The sequence below is a fragment of the Cebus imitator genome, unplaced genomic scaffold, assembly GCF_001604975.1.
Source record: "Cebus imitator isolate Cc_AM_T3 unplaced genomic scaffold, Cebus_imitator-1.0 Scaffold272, whole genome shotgun sequence".
Lineage (NCBI taxonomy): Eukaryota > Metazoa > Chordata > Mammalia > Primates > Cebidae > Cebus > Cebus imitator.
Window position 1 is genome coordinate 334998 of NW_016107587.1, and position 18064 is coordinate 353061.

Below are 18064 nucleotides of genomic sequence, written 5' to 3' on the forward strand. Positions count from 1 at the left end.
TGTCTAGTGCTGCATGCCATGTGGCCCTATTTGGGCAAGATTTTCCTTGGAATCAATAAAGGGAACCTGAAATTCACTCTGGAGCCCGTCTGAGTTGGGACGTGTTTTCTCCTGACTTCTCTGACCCATCTTCCTCCCAGGAGCCAGGCACTGGACCTGGCTGGGAATGCTCCACAAGAAATGGAGCATTATTTATACCCTGTGGTCCATATAGGGGATGCTTTGCTTGCCTGAGCACAGAAGAAACCAGTGCAGGAAGGGGAGGGTGTTTCCAGGTGGGCTGATAATGAGTAGCTAAGAGAAAAAAACAAACTCTATTTTTAATTTGCTTTCACACCATGACAATCAACACAGAAAACTTCTGTGGCCAAATGTTTGGTGACTACTTCCCCACTCTAAAGCAAGCAATCAATTCTGCAGTCACCAGCAGGGTGTCCTTCAATTCAATTCTGACTCTATCCGGAGATAGCCTCAGATTCCACAGGTTAGGAGCTCAGTCCCCAAGACTGCCCCCACTTCTGAGACCAATCCCAAGGCCCTAGTTGTATTACCTGTGCTTCTGACTGACTAGCTATAAATCAGGGATCTCATAAGCCCCCTCGTTGAATTTGATTAATTTGCTAGAGTGGCTCACAGAACTCAGGGAAACACTTGCTTTGTTTACCAGTTAATTATAAAGGATATTACAAAGGATACAGATGAAGAGATGCATAGGGCAAGATATGGGGGAAAAGGCATGGAACTTCCATGCTCTCTCCAGGTGCCCCACGCTCTAGTAACCACTGCACATTCAGCTATCCAGAAGCTCTTCAAACACTATCTTTTTGGTTTTATTCAGAGGCTTCATCAGGCAGGCGTATGGGTTCAATCTTGACAAACTCGTTAAAATACAAAAAGACATTACTTTGGAGTCACTAAAAATTTTAGCAGATATATGCCAGGAAGCAAAGTCAAAGACCAAATGTATATTTCAAAATATCAGAAGGACACATGCCTCTTTGGTGGAGAGTCGGGAAAGTGGGTCTGCTGGGATGACTTATCTCCTTGGCCCCAAGCTGGTTGACCTTTAGAACCTTCCCTGGTATGCCAAGGGGACTTTGAAATTCTCTGGGGCCCCTCAATACTTTCCCAGATATCACCAGCTATATGGGAGGACGGCAGAACCTGAGGATGGGAGGAACAACGGATTCCCTCTGTGAACAGATGGTCAAGAACCTGACTTCTCCCTGACACTACTTGATGCTCTGACACTGGGCCTCATACTTGGGCTGGGATAGTGGGTATGTGCTTCAGAAGAATCCTCAGCTCCTTATCACAAGGAGGTAAGTCCTTATTTCAAATGACTTCTTCATGGGATCTAAACATGAGTACATACAGATATCTACGACTTACAGGTCAAAGACAATGACAGTGACCGCCCCTACTCTATCTCACGTCTGTGTTTCTCATATCTAGAGCATGTAGCATCTGTAGCATGCAGCAAGGGCAAGATAAATGTTTACCATTAGCAACCCCCTTCACTCCCCCATCCCTCCCCCTTAACCCCCTACCTCCTCACCACCAACCCACTAGGACTGTGCTTAGTCATGCAAAACAGTCCTGCAAATACACTGAGCCCCAAGGCAATGAGTGAGCACAGGCTTCTGGACTTGTCTGCCATTTGCCAGGCTTTCCCAGGCACCACTTCTCCTCACTCAGGAACATGTGTGCAAGGTTTTCTCTCCAGCTATTGAAAGAAGCTCCTTCCTTTCAGCACCAGGCATAAATAAGCCTGAAATTTCTCTGTGGTTCTGGGCCAAGAATTCTTGTTACATTGCTTTTCTCATACCGTATGCATCCTGATGATTCCCTACTCCCTTGTGATGTTCAAGAAAACAATCCTTTGAGAGACTTTTGAGGAATTCAGCACCTGGTTTCCACCACTGGCCAGTGAAGAGATGCTCAGGAATCCATGGAATTTGAGAATGGTGAGGTCTTCTCTATTTTACTCCTGTGGAGTTGGTATTGTGTACCTCCTAGTCATTGGCCTTTAACTTCATTTTTTAAATCACATTATTCAATTTGGTCTATTATTCTAATAATTGACATTCTGTCTTCCAACAAATTAAATAAACAGTCCCTGCTTGGGGCTCTCTGAGTTTCCTGGATCTGTGGTTTGATATCTGACATTAACCTGGGGAAATTCTCAGCTATTATTGTTTCATGTATATTTTCCATTCCCTTTTCTGTTTTTTCTCCTTTGGGAATTTCCATTGCACATATGTTTTTCCTTTTGCAGTTGTCCCAGATAATTGTCTCAATCCCATTCTATTGTTTTCAGTTGTTTTTCTCTTTGGTTTTTAATTTTGGAGATTTCTACTGAGATATTCTCAGACTCAGGGATTCTTTTCACAGCTGTGTCCAGTCTACTATTTAATAATTATAAGCTCATTAAAGGCATTCTTCGTTTCTGTAACAGTGTTTTTCTTTTCTAGTGTTTCTTTTTGGTTATTTCTCAGAATTTCCATTTCTCTGCTTACTTTGCTCAACTGTTCTTGCATGGTATTTACTTTATCCATTAGCGCCCTTTGCATATTAATTATAGTTTTTAAAAATTTCTGGTATGAGAATTCCAACACCCCTGCCATATCTGATGTCTGTTCTGTCTTTTCAAACTGTTTGTTTGTTTGTTTGCCCGTCAGTGTGCCTTGTAATTTTTTCTTGATAGCAGGGCATGTTGTCATGGGTGAAAGGAACTGTGTAAATTGGCCTTTGGTAAGGTGTGGGGAGGGAAAACATACTATAGTCCTGTGAATAGGTCTCAGTGTGGGCAAGCCTGTGCCTCTGGACTGTAAACTTCATCAAGTACTTCTCAATTTTTTATCCCCATTTAGGTGGCACATGGCTGGAGTGAGCTAGAGTTGGATATTCCCTTCATCCAAAGACTCGGAGAAAACCATGGCAGAGTAGGCTCTGGTTAACTAGTTTCTTCTGAGGGTGGGCTCTGTTAAGAAGAGAATGCTTTGTTGCATTTCAGAATAGTTCCTTTTCCCCTCCCCTTGCTGGAAGCAGGATCCTGTTTGACCTTTAGGATGCAAAACTCACAAAAATGGGCCCCATTCCATCCGGTGCCTGGTGACTGGGTCTACCCAGAGTTTTTATGTCCAGACTTGTCCAGGATGAGCCCCCAGCATTTCATCAATTACAGTTCAGGTGTTTCTACCCTGGCACTGGTTCCATGGGGGCTGCTCCTCCATGGATTTTTGCTCTGGTAAATAGTCATTCACTTGTCTGTCTAGTTTAGGGGCAGTGGTTTGATCTGTGATCTCATTTCCCTGGCAGATCTAAGAAGAGCTGTTTGTTGCTTTTCAGTTCGCTCAGCTTTTGACTTGTAAGGGTGGTGAGGAGACGTCGCTCCTTACGTGCAGCTCCAGAAACCAGAAGTTCATGAGTATCCTGTGAGTAAAATTTTTCGAATAGTTTCAAAGCCACCTTCTATACTTGCATTCAAGTCACGTTTCTGCCATGTGTCTCAAAGATATTGTTGCTATTAATTCATCATATTTTTTATGCTAATGCCTGTTTTGTTGGAGATTGTGCACTGAAAGATAGATATTGATATCTATTTGACAACAGATATATAAAGCTTTGCCACCCAATATCCATTCTCTTTCTTCTGATAACACACACTGTCCTGATTTTCCTCTAGAGAACCAACGCCTGCCCCAGCTTCGACACACCTGATTCTCAGGTGGAGTTGCCGGCTGCAGCAGGGGACCCCACCTGGCCAGCATCATTGCTATTTGTTCATTCTAGATATTCAGGGATGCTCCTGTGATCAATCCCATTGAGACTGCAAGAGCCGGCTCCATCTTGAACCATATGAAAATAAAATATGTCCTTTTCTTTTTCCTACTAGACTTGAATCTTGTAAAAATTAAGGCTGGACCTACTAGGGTCACTACGAATTGTAAGTAGGTTCTACCTGAAATGGAGGCAGTATAGAAGAAAACTGAAGCAAGAAAAGAAGACAAATCAACTCCTGATAATGTGATATGAGGTGTGAGGTCCTCACAGGCTAAAAGAAGTCTCCAGCTGGTTCTCTTTGTAGTAGCCAATGTATATATATATATATATATATATATATATATATGTATATATATTTTTTTTTTTTTCTATTTTTCTCCCAAGCTGATTTGAATTGAAGTCTTCTGTCACTTGCAAATTCAGAAGCCCTGACAAATAAAATGGTTCATTAATTGAATCAGCTATATCACAATTCAAATGGTGGCCTGACAACATATCTGCAGATATCAAAATCCCACCATAATAATTAGACTATAAATGGTTTTTAGTCCTATTTTCAGTATTCTCAAAAGTGCTCTCTTAGAAATTAAGCCACCGCTTTTTCTGTACAAGAATTCCTTTCATGCCATCCCAGCAAATCTGCCTCTATGAGCTCAGAGGCAGAACTGGTTCTGAATTGTGCAAAGAGTCATCGTTGCCAGCTCTGCTCCATTTTTTCCTGGCAGATCCAGCATCCAATCAAGATTTCTGGATCTTTTCCAATTATAACACCATTTGGAAATACTCAGCATTTTCCAGCCTTGAATAATGTATTGATCTCTTTAAAGGAGAAAATATTCTCACAGACCCCCAATGTTGACTTAAATTCTTTCTATTGTAATTTTACTTAAATATATACGCAAACATAAAACTCTACAAACTGTTAAGCTTATAGCTTTTAGACAACTATAAAAATAAGTTTACAGATCAGATATAATACAAACTACAAAACCAATGGAATGGAAACGAGCTACATTAGCTTACCAGGACAGAGCAGAGAGTATTCCCAGAGCCCTATGGCCGCTCACAGCTTGGGAGGCCAATGTTTCTAATTACTCTGAGTTCTGAACTCAGCATTGTTAGAGGATTCCTGTCTGGCAGGGCCTAGATTCTCCAACGTTTTTCTGTATTTAGACTATTTCAATGCTTCATTAGCATGGCTTCCCATAAAGTCACTGGCCTCTACTTAACATAACTATAGCCGTTATTTATGGAGACTCTCTGCTGTTTCTTATTGAATCTGTGACTATTAAAATTGTACCAAATGCAGTATCAGCATAATAAACGTTTGAACTGTGAGAAATAAAATCACATCATGGCCCTCAGCAAGGTGCTTGTCTAAAGATCTAGAAGATCTGGTTATGTAATTTTTAACCAGCTTTATTAAGGAATATTTTACATACAATGAAATGTACAGACTTTACGTACTTGGATGGATTTTGACAAATATATGTATTTGTAACCAACGCATCAATCAAAATGTACATTGTTACCCCTCAGTAACTTTCCTGTTACCTATTTCAGTCAAAATCCTATCTGACTGCTGTGAAAATTGTCAGAATTAAAATGGAGTCACTAATATTAAGAAACCACTGACAAATAGAGCTGAGAAAGTCTATGAATAGAGACTTCTCATGATTGTATGCCTGATAACAAAAAAGGCTACAAAACCACAACTTTGCACAAAGGCTGTCACAACCCTACACAAAAAATACTTCTTCCAGGACATCTGCCCAGCAACTGCCTGTCCACCCTCTGGCTGGTGTCACCCTTGCTATTAATCTTTGTAACCAAAGGCAATTACTTAAAAACAGTTATGAAATTCTTCTAATTGTCCTTTTAAAATCCCTAGTTTTCTCTTACCTCCCTGAATACACACATAGTTTAGTATGACATGTGTATTCCCACCACAACGCCCCATTCCCAGATAAATATCTCTTCTTTTAGAGAGCCTGACTCTGTTTGTTATTTGGGTTGAACCCTTCACACCTCGGTCTCAGAAAAATCACCTCCATTTTGCTTAAGGACTTCTTATAGATGGAATCATATTGCACCATACAGTCTCTGCGTCTGTGTTCTTTCACTCAGCACTCTATGCCCTGTGATTAGAGTACTGAGTGATCTAATAGATTAGATCCATTCATGTGATTACGTAGTTAGGAAGTTGTTCATTTTTCTTGCTAAGTGGTCTCACATTGTATGGCTCTTCAATAGTTTGTTTTTCTGTTCACCTGTTAATGGACATTTGGGTTGTTCTGGGGATTTGGTTATTGGGAATAAAGCTGATATATCTTCTTGTGGGTATGTGCTCTCTGAGAAGTGGAATTGCTGTATGTGTGGTATATATCTATAACTCCATGAGAAATTACTGAATTACTTTCCAAAATGTCTGTACATGTGTTGTACTCTACCAGCAGTATTTGAGAATTCCTACTGTTCTAATTCCTTGTCAACATTGATGTTTTTACTCTTTTTGAATTTTAGACAAACTAGTCCCTGTGAAGGAGCATCTCAGCTTGGTTTTAATTTGCCTTTGCCTCTTAACTAGCCAATGTTGGACACTTTTCCATATGCTTTAAGCTTTTTGTATAAATTATGTTATAAGGAGTCTATTTACAATTGCCTGTTTTTGAACAAAAACAAATTGATTATTTGTCTTTTTTGTTGAGTTTCTGTAGTTTATACATTTTTTGGATAGACATCCATAGATATAAATATAAATATTTTGACCTATTTTCATTCTTTTTAAAAAAAAGTTTTCAAATCTTGTTCTTTCATTTTTTAATGACGAAGTGAAAAGAAAACTTAAAAATACCTGCATTTTCATTCTTAAGTCTCTTAAAAAGCAATAATTTATTTAACAAATTCCAACTTATAAAATGGTGTTTCCTTCATTCCTTCTCATTCTTTCTGTCTTTTCTAGGATATTTTTCCTGATCTGAGGCCGTGAACCATGATTTCCACGGTTTCTTCTGGATGGTGTCTAGTTTCAGATTTTGTATTTAGGTCTATGATCCAGTTCAATGTAATTTTGTAGCATATTCAGAGTTCGAAGTCAAGTTTTCTTTCTTCCATACAGATACCTAACCTTTCCGTTATCATTTGTTGAGGATTGTCCTCAACCTCAGTGTAGGCAAAAATATCCTAGAAAAGATAACTTCCCTTTCAGTATTCGTCAAAATTCCATCAACTCTCTAGTGTATTTGTCAGATATCTGTTCTATTCCACAGCTTTAAAGATAGACTTGTATGCTAATATCATTAGTGCTTTAATTAAATACCTTTATAATAAGCCTTGAAATCAGGTAGTGTAGGTCCTTTTGATTTTAAAAAATTGTATTAGCTTTGAATTTATGAAGTATATTGCTTCGAATTTCCACATGAGTAGTTGAAGCAATGTGTCAGTCTCTGCAGTCATGCTTAGTGGGTGGTACTGAGTTCACAAATCCATTGGGAGAGACTTGACGTCTTAATAACATTCAGTCTCCAATCTATGAACATAATATGTCTTTCTACATGTGAATTTTTTAATACAAAATTCTAACACACAATTTAAAAAATTTATTACAAAGTATTTTCTGTTTCTAAATGTTATTATAAATACTTTTATTTTCCAATAGTTTCTTGCTAGTGTGTAGCAGTGAAATTGGTTTTTGCATGTTGGCCTTATGTCCTATCACCTTGGTGAGCTCATTTATTAATTCTAGTAATTGCTTTGCATATTCCTTAGGATTTTCTTAAGAAAAAAATTGTATGGACATCAAATAAAGACAAGTTTAGTTCTTTCTCTTCAATCTTTCTTTATTTTTATTTTTAAATACTTTATTTCATTCTTTAGAGACCTCTAACACAATGTGGAAGAAAAGGACTTAGAGCCTTGCTCACATTCATACATGGAAAATATTCAAAATGGATGATTAAATATAACACTGGCTGTAGGTTCTATTTGTCATGTCCTTTATTAGATGGAGGAAATTTCTTTCTTGTTTCTTTGCTGATTGTTTTTATAATGAATGAGTGTTGAATTTGTCCAGTGCATTTATTTTTGTATCTAATAACCTCATCATTTTTTTCTTAGTGTATAAATTATATTGATTTTTAAATGTGGAACACATGTTGCATTCCTGAGATAAACCCCACTTGGTCATAATGGTCAATTCAGTTTGCTAATATTTAATGAGGATTTTCATGTTTATGCTAATGAGAGATATTGGTCTACAATTTCTTTTCTTGTAAGAGTCCTGTTAGCTTTTGCTTTTAAGGTAATTCTGGCTTCACAATAAAAATTGGGAAACATTTTCTTATCCTGTCTTTTCTGAAAGAGTTTGTATACAACTGATACTATCTATTTTTTAGATGTTTGACGGAATTCACCAGTCAAGCCATCTGAGCCTGGAGGTTTCCCTATAAGTCGATGTTTAATTATAAATTCAATTTTAAAATAACATACAACTATTCAGAATTTCTAATATTTTGGAATTTATTTTTTAAAGAAATTTGATCAATTCCTCTAAGTTGTCAAATTGTTTTGGCATAATATTAAATATATACCTTTGCTATCCTTTCAATATCTGAAAAATCTGTAGTTATTTTTCTAATTTCATCCTTCTGTTGTTAATTGTTTTCTCTCTCTTTTCTTAAAATCTCATTATTATTTAAAAATAATCTTAGTTGGTCTCTGTTGGTATGTTCTGTAGTTTGTTTTTTATTTCATTGATTTTTTTGGCGGGGTAAATCTTGTTGTCTTTTTTGTAGATTTTTATATTGGAAACTTAGGTAATTAGTTTTGTACTTTTCTCCTCTATTGAAATGTAACCATTTAAAGCTATTGGTTTTATTTAAGGACCACCATATCTGCATCCCATAAATGTTGATATTTGTCTTCTCAACACTCAGTTGAAAATATGTTTTAATTTTTCTGGAGGATTTTTTTCTTCAACCTATTTCTTATTTAACGTCTTCTGCAAAATTTCCAAATATTTGGAAAGTTCTACATCATTTCTAGATAATTTTATAATTACTGGCATTTATTTTTAATTTAATTTAAATGTGGTTAGAGAATATAATATTTACGATTTTCATCCTTCAAAATGTGTTAAGACTGATTTCAAGGTCCATCACATGTTCCATCTTGGTCTGTAATCCATGAGCCTTGGGGAGGATTGTGCATTCAGCCTATGTTAGGTGTGGTGTTCTGCAAGTAGCAATCATGGCTGGTTGGTTGATGCTATTATTCCTATCTTGTATATTTCTACTGATTTTTTGTTTATATGTTTTATCACTTATAAAAGCTAGACATTGAAATCTCAAACTATGACTGTGGAGCTGCTTTTAATACCTTTAGCTCTGTCAATTTTGCTTCATGCATTTTTGAAACTATTTGCACATATGTAGGATTGCTAATACTTTTAATTATTTGAGTTTCAGTTATTATAAAATAGTCCTGTTCATATATGCTTATACTCCTTTTATAAAATCCTATTTTGTTTGTTATTAATACACTCACAATATTTTTCTAGTCCTTAAAGCTTTCTATGTACCTTTGTATTTAAAATTCATCTGGTAAACAGCATAAAGTGAGAAAGGCCAACTAGTCAATCCTGTGGCCGAAACATCTATGCGTCTTCTTTCTTGTGTTAAAATAAAAATCTCTGGCTTTTATTTAAAGTGTTTGGTCCACTGTAATTGTCAGTATAATTGGTTTGACACCTATCACCTTACTATTTGTTTTCTCTTTGTCCCTATGCTCTGTGTTCCTTTGTTCTTCTCTTTTTGTGTTCTTGTGAGTTAATTTTTTAAAAGTATCTGTTCTATTGGCTTTTTAGCTATACGTGCTTGTTTTATATTTGTTATGGTTTCCATATGAATTACAGTATTATCCTTATCACACGACACCTTGATTAATGTTATTGAGCTTGGTGAATAATGTAGGAACTTTATAACAATGTAACATAATACATACCCTATCCTATTCCTCAGGCTATTAGTGCACTGCACGGTATCTTACATTGACAAGTTATAAACACCACAATATATAGTTAATATTATTTTTTGTTGAACAGTCAACTAAGTTTTTCTTAAATGAGAAAAAAATATTATGTCTAGTTACTCACACATTTTCTCTTTCCATTATTCTTCATTTTTTTTTTTTTTTTTTTTTTTTTTGGTTTTTTTTTTTTTTTTTTTTTTTTTTGGTACACCCACGTCTCCATCTGGTATCCCATTTCACTTCATTTTTGACTTGAAAAACTTCCTTTAGCATGCCTTTCACTATAGGTCCTCTGGAAACAAAGTCTCTCAGCTTTTATTTATCTGAACCTTTTATTTCATTGCTGAAAATATTTATCACTGGAAATTAAACTCTAGTTTGACAGGTTTTTATTTTCCTTAGAACTCTAAAGATGTTGTTTCAGTGTTTTTATCTTGCATTGCTTTGAACAAAAAGTTCAGCATTTTCCTAAATATTGGTTCCCTGTGTCTGCTGTGCCTCCTTCTTCAGCCTCTTTCAAGATTTTCTTTTTATATCATTATTTTTAAGTCAACCACTTAACTATGCTATTCCTAGGTGTCATTTCTTATTTATTTTGAGAGAGTCTCTTGCTCTGTCCCCCAGGCTGGAGTATAGCAGTGCCATCTTGGCTGACTGCAACCTCCACTTCCTGGATTCAGGCAATACTCCTGCCTCAGCCTCCCGAATAGCTGGGATTACAGGCATCTGCCAGTATGCCCTGCTATTTTTGGTATTTTTGGTAGAAATGGGGTTTTGCCATGTTGGCCAGGCTGGTTTCGAACCCCTGGCCTCAAGTAATCCACTGTGTTGGCCTCCCAAAGTGCTGGGATTATAGGCATGAGCAGTCTCACCTGGCCTATTTGTATTTATTTATTCTTTTGTGATGGAGTTTTGCTCGTCTCCCAGCCTGGAATTACAGGCATCAGCAGCTGCACCTGGCCTGTTTGTATTTATTTACGCATTTATTTTTGCGATGAAGTTTCACTTTCGTCTCCCAGGCTAGAATGCAGTGGCATGATCTCTGCTCACTGCAAGCTCCGCCTCCTGGGTTCAAGTGATTCTCCTGCCTCAGCCTCCTCAGTAGCTGGGATTAAAGGCTTCCACCAGTGCAACTAGCTAATTTTATATTTTTAGCAGAGATGGGGTTTCTCCATGTTGGCCAGGCTGGTCTTGAGCTCCTGATCTCAGATGATCCACCTGCCTCGCCTACCAAAGTGCTGGGATTACATGTGTGAGCCTCTGCTCCTACAGTAGACACAGGGAACCAATATTTAGGAAAATGCTGTATTTATTTTATTTAAACTTTGCTGAGCTTACAGTGTGTCTGGATTGCTGTTTTTGATCAAATTTTTAAGTTTTGGCCAACATTGCTTTCCCCGATCTTTCTCTCCTCCTACTGGGGCTCCAATTACACATATTTCAGAATGCTTAACACTTTCCCCAGGTACTGAGACTTTATTCATTTTTTAAAAAAGCAATTTTTTTTTCAGCCAGTACTTCAATTTCAATGATTTCTATTGACTTGTCTTAAAATTTGTTTAATCCTCATTTCTCTGTTCAATCTGCTATTAGTCCCATACAGTAACATTTTATTTCAGATATTGTATGTTTTAGTTTTCATGTTATTCTATAGTTTCCATGTCTCCTAAATTCTTTGTCTCTTTATCTGTCTTTATATAATTTTTAAAATCCATCTCATTGTTATTTTAAAGAGCATATCTGCTGATTCTAAAATCTGAGCCATCTGTTGGCTTGTTTCTATTGATTGATTAGATGTGATATAGATATATCCTCCTTATTTCAGGAAATATCCTCTCCTCTGTTTGGCATCTATAAGTTAGGATTGATCGGTTTGAGCTGATTGGGAGTTGAGCTGGTTCAGTAGAGTGTTATGGCTTTATCATTTACAGCAGGGCCTTGAAATTCAAGCACCAAGCGTTGCGTTCTTTGTTTTTCTTAATTTTCACAGAAGTTTAATTCGTTTGGGGTTTTGGTTGCATATTTGCTTAAACTCAGCTCATCTGGCACTTCAAATGCTTTCAGGGTGAGCTCAGGCTCTTCCTCCTGAAGGACTCTAGAGCTCCAGAATCAGAGGAAGACTGCTATACCTCAAAACTGGGACACCCAGAGACTATTGGATTGCAAATCTGGATGACTCAGAGATGTCCTGCTATGGAAACTGGGAAACCTTAAGGCTGAGATCTGGACGCTGCAGGACTGTGAGACTTGGACAGTGAGAGCTAATGATTTCTGTTCTACAGCCCTCTATAAAAAACCCTTGGGTTACAGAATTACTGAGTAGAAGAGATTATCCTTGCCTTTGTGTTTTTTCCAGACTCAGAGCTGATCTGCCCGTCCATAAGGGTGTCAATAATTTGGTTTTGCCTCATCCCAGAATCTGTCTTTCCGTGGCCAGCCCATGCCTCTCCCACAACTGCAGCCACCCCCAGTCATCATGGGAGAGTGCACTGTGCCCCTTGCTCACCTGGGCCATGCTTGCCTTCAGGAGTTTTAGCTCCTTCTGGTTTCTTTGCTTTCACAGCTCCACAGTAACTTTTAAAAAAAGTCAAAACATTTCCTGTGCTTTTTGGTTAAGATGAGAGTGATTTTTTAAATATCCTTCTAAATACTAACTGGAAGTGAAACAATTATATGATTTCAAAATTATTAGAAAAATGAAATTAAGACATTTAAAATCAATGAAACAAATAAGACCTCAAAAGCTATGTGCCCAAATTCTCAGGGTTCTCAGGTCCCAGTTTGGGAAAAGTGTTTTAGCTAATTATGACCTGTTAGGAGGTGAAGTTCATAGAAATATTTCCTTAGCCTCCAAGGCTTTAAATAGAATAGAGGGACAGACAGTAGCCAGTCTTTCTGGTTAGTGCAGCCAGATCCTTAGGGCCAGGGCTGGAGTCTGAGCCAATAAGTAAGTGGCCAGGTTTCTTATCTTGGACTCTCTCCATTTGAGATTTCCAGATAAAATTCATAAAATACTGCATGAGGCGTAATTATACTAAAAATATTGTTTGTTGTTTATTGGAAATTCAAATGTAACAGGGCATCCTGTACTTTTCCTTGAAAAATCTGATAATCCTATTCCCATTGCATAATGCTGACTGCTTTATGCTAAGGATTTCTATAACAAGACATTAAAATGACTTTGTTTTCCTTTTTTTGCCAAATCAAAATGTAAAAAACGAGAATTTTAACTTTCTGTTCTTACATGTCATCAGAGCTTTGCTGATAGAGGTTTTGTTGTACGTGGAATTAGTGGAATCACTTTATGATCCTGGATTCTAGGGAAAGGACACAAGCAAATATAATGATTTATGGAACTAAAATTTCTCTTATTAAAGTGTAATTTCATTGAGAGAAGAAATGCACTGTTCTTACTGATATTAAAATTCGCATTAAGGACATTTAATAAAAACAATATATGCTCATTTAAGAACATTTGAATAATTTTAAAAATGTATAAGAAAATAATCAGTAATAATTTCACCACCTAAGAGAAATTCCTTCACATTTTAATGCATTCCTTTAATTCTTTGTATTGATATAAGAAGGGTGTGTGTGTGTGTGCACATGTATGTAAAATATTTGTAGAATCACTATGTCTCAGACTCAAGCAGCCAGCCCATGATCACAGATATAGTCATATTTAAAGAAACAGCTGTTTGTAATATCCTGCAAAGCAACTTTTAAATAATGACTCCATATGTATGTTTACACATAAATTTGCCTAAAGATACAAAGCTAAGATGTCACTCTGCTCTGTCTTAGTAATTGTTACACTAGACTCCTTGTTTCTTGGAATGATACACTCAATTGCAAACCTCCAGGATATAATCTCCCTAGTATCCCCCTACAGAATGCCCATCTGTTACAGTAACAACAGTTAATTGCTTGCATTTTTGCAACTTTGAGCCAAGCCAATAGTTGGCTTTAGTGTCCACAGTCACTTGCTGTCACTTGGATGAGCTGTTTTCACTACTCCATGCCAAAGTGAACAAGGGCCAGCTTGAGTGTCAGTCATCCATCACTGAAAAATATATAAAACTGACCTAGCAAGGAAGACACTGGAATTGTTAGAGCTAAGGGTAGGCCATCGTAGGAGTCCAGAAACAGCCTTTGATTTATTGATTTATTGGAAGATGAATTCTCTTCTACAGCAATTTGCCGCAGTGACAAATAGGGACTGCTTGAGACAATCTGGTGATACATGCAGTTAGTATCTGTGGCCTTATCTTTGATTGATACATGAAGTTTTTCCATTTTACTCATCAATATTGTTAGGTGACAGGTGCCTGGGCATATTTCTTGGCTTTGGAAAAACCCATCAAAAGAAAAGAAATCAATCTACAGATTATGTAGGTTAGAGAATCACAGGACAAAAATTAAGAAGACCTATGCTTTTAAAGAGAGTGGTACTTCCACAGGCAAAAACGGAGTTTACATTTTGCAAGTCTTGATTAGCAAGGAGTCCTTTCTCATGTTCCAAACATTTTCTACCCAAATAATTTCAAAATTCTTAGGGATGCTTGCATGTCTCACAGATCCACCTTTCTTGGGCAACTGGCAAAGTCATTTCTACAGTTTGTTTCAAATTCACTGGGTAAAATGTATCCACCTGACAAGGGTCTGGGACTGAGCCATCCCCCTTCTTCTCTCCTGCTGTGACGCTTTCCAGCCTTCAGAAATGGCTCTTGCCTCTGCATATCCAGTTCTTTCAGGGAAGGGGTTCATAGCAGACCTCTTTGGGCTACAAGTGAGACAGGGGTTTTAGTTACACCTTTTCCTTTCCAGAACCAAAAGACCCCATAGAGCTCCAAGGAGAAGTTAGGCCAAGGGTGTTTAGGAGCCACACATATGGCCTGGAATCTCCCTGCTGGAGCAATTGGGGTTCTGCTATAGAGCCTGGCTCCCCTTCCTCATTCATTTGCTGGGTCTTGGAGCTCATAATTTTCCCCAAGCCTGGCTTCCCTTAGATTAGTCCTGGTATGAGCTGTGAAGTGAAAAGGGCTCCACTTTTCACTCCTGGAAATCCCAGATCTTTCCCAATCAGAAGCGGTAGCTGTATGCTGTAGGAAGGGTGGCGAGCATTCTAAGACAAGATGTTCTACTAATACCCTGTGACTCCTAAGAGGCCCCTTTTCTAGACAGGAGAGTTGAGAGGCAGCATCATTTAATGTTCCATGCCTGTCGAGCTCTGATCTCCACCCTCCTTTTTTTTTTTGTTTTTTTTTTTCTGAGATGGAGTCTTGCTCTGTTGCCTAGGCTGGAGTGCAGTGGCACCATCTCAGCTCACCACACCTCAGCCTCCCGGGTTCAAGTGATCCTCCTGCCTCAGCCTCTGAGCAGCTGGGACTATGGGCGCATACCATCATGCCCAGTCAATTTTTGTATTTTTAGTAGAGACTAGGTTTTACCATATTGGCCAAGCTGCTCTTAAACTCCTGACCTTTTGTTCCACCTGCCTTGGCCTCCCAAAGTGCCACTGCACCTGGCCTCCATCCTCCTTTTTTTTTGCCTCTCTCTTCCCCTCACCTTTGCTTTTATTTTCCTGCACAAATTCAGGGCTTTTCTTTTATTAAAAAGTTCATTGTTAGTTCCGGCCTGCATTTAATCACTTTCAGAGTGGCAATGACATGATCGAAGGGGATAGTCTTTGAAAACAAATTTGGCTGAATTTACATCGGATTCCATCATTTTTTACCCATGTGATTAGGGGACAAATTTAGTGCTCTTCGAGTCTTAGTTTTTCACTATTTACAAAATGGAGTCAGTCATGTCCACTTCAAACAGATGCGTATGAAGATTATGTGATTTAGTGCATATATTTTTTCACGCAAGGAAGGAATTTGCGGAGGATTTATATTCCTACTCTTCTTCTATTTTCTCCAGTTAATCTCTTACAAGCTGTTGGGATTTTGGTGTGTGGAACATCCGACTGATTTACCACCAGCTCTGATCTAGTTGCAGTGTTTTGTTCCACCTTGAGTTTTGAGAAGCAAGATTCAGTCCTTTGACTCAGGGTCCAGACCTCTCCCAGCTCTCTGAGACTGGAGCCGGCGCTTGTCCTGGGACTTCTCAGACTCTACCATAGTCTGTCTTGGGCTATATTCTGCATGGTCTGTTCTTGCCTTACCTCAGGCTCTTCTACAGATTGTGACCTGAGAGTCATCCATTAGAAGGCTTCAATTAAATGCCATCTTTTCCCCAAAACCTTTTTTGCTTTTCCCCAAAAGCACCATCTCAGAATAAACATGACACTTTTCCTGCACCACCTTCTTCCACTCATAAAATTCTTTCTCACATTTATATAGCTGTTAAATAACTGTATATTTGAGGCGTTGATCTCTTTCCCCATTGCATAGTAAACCTGTGAGATCCGAATCTTCATCTGATCCATCTTTATTTTTTCACAGAGCTTGGAAAATTGCCGTATATGCAGAAGATACACTGTAAATGGCTTTAGGTAAATTGACTCACTTATTAAAATGTAAAATACTTGCTCTTCCAGTCTCCCAGGATCTTTTGCCATCTTATGTTCCTAAAAGTCCATTTTTATTGATAAAGGTCTTTCTCTAGCCTCTAGCTAAAAAGGTTCAAATAAGCTATGGCATACTCAAAGCAGCAGTTATTAAAAATAATAATGCTATTTTATTTATCACATGGAAGGCCTTGCATTCTAAAAGAAAAAATAGAGTATTAAAGGTATAGAATTATTATATATGCAAATGTATATAAGCCTGGAAGGCTACATACTAATATATGAATAGTGATTCTTTCTGGTAAATGGAATTTTATGTGACTTTCTTCACATTTGTTTATCTGTTTCCTGCTGTCTTACAATGACTATATTACTTGAGTTTACCAAAAAAAAAGAAAAAAAGAAAGAAAGAAAAAAAGGAACAAAACGAAATGCTACTGCTCATATGTATGAAGAAGAAAATAGAAATACTATAATTTGGGGACACTCATATTTTTTCAAGAGTAAGGAGCTGCTGCTATGCAGTTCTGGGTGACCAGTAGGGATTCCTTCCTAGAGAAGGGGCCATGAGTTTTCAAAGCTGTACTTTCTCCATGACAGCTTCAACCCCGCAAGGCTTTTCTAAAAAAAATATGTTTAAAATGGAGGCCTGCTGTGTTGCCCACGCTGGAGTACAGTGGCACAATCCGAACTCACTGCAACCTCTGCCTCCTGAGTTCAAGTGATTCTCCTGCCACAGCCTCCCTTGTAGCTGGGATTACAGGCATGTGCCACCATGTCCAGCCAATTTTTGTATTTTTAGTAGAGACAGAGTAAATTGCTTTTAAGTAAATTGATTGGTGAAACCCTGTTGGCCAGGTTGGTCTCGAACTCCTGACCTCAAGTGATCCACCTGCCTCGGCCCTCCAAAGTGCTGGGATTATAGATGTGAGCCACTGCGCCTGACCGACTTGTCCAAATTGAAGTAAAGCTCTACAGAGGGGGCCTAACATTTGCCTAATGCTGCACCAATATACACAGAAATAATACCAATAGCCGTCCGTGTTATATGTAATAGCACAAGGAAGGAAAACTGACCTTTGAAAACCCATAGAAGTCTACAGTTTATGAGCTGGACATGCTTTTCAACATAGAACAAAGTTGGCATGAGACATAAAGTAGAGTTATATTTTCCAAGCAGAAAATACCCAAGAACTACTAGACTGTTGCTTACCTGAATGCCATTTTGTGAATTCTTGACCATTTTATTGCCATCTCTTACTGCCACCTATAACACTTCCTCCTATGGGGGCTTTGTGCAGGGTGAAACAAGCTTTGCTATTCAGGTCAGAAATCGAGAGATGTTTGTACCATTTTTGTCCTCTGTAATTTATGGAACCATGGGGGAAAATCTTTATTTTGCAGCCACATATAAACACTTGGTTTTAATTAAAAACTGTATGCTGGGCTTTCTTAGTTCTTACTGAGATATAACTAGATGCTTTGAAAACCTTGTTAAGAGGCAATTTTGAGAGGTCTGTGCTCCTGGTCATTGATTTTCCTGGAAAAGAATGCGTGCATGCAGAAACATCTTAGCATATTCTGTTATATACTGTATTATAAAATACCATGCTGTTTGTGACGCCCTTTTAAATTTTAAATTAGGAACTAAATGCTCACCTCTTTCCTCTCATTCTTTTAAATTCCTGTAATGTTTCTTATTCTGCCTATTGATGTGGCATATTAAAGCAGCAGTGC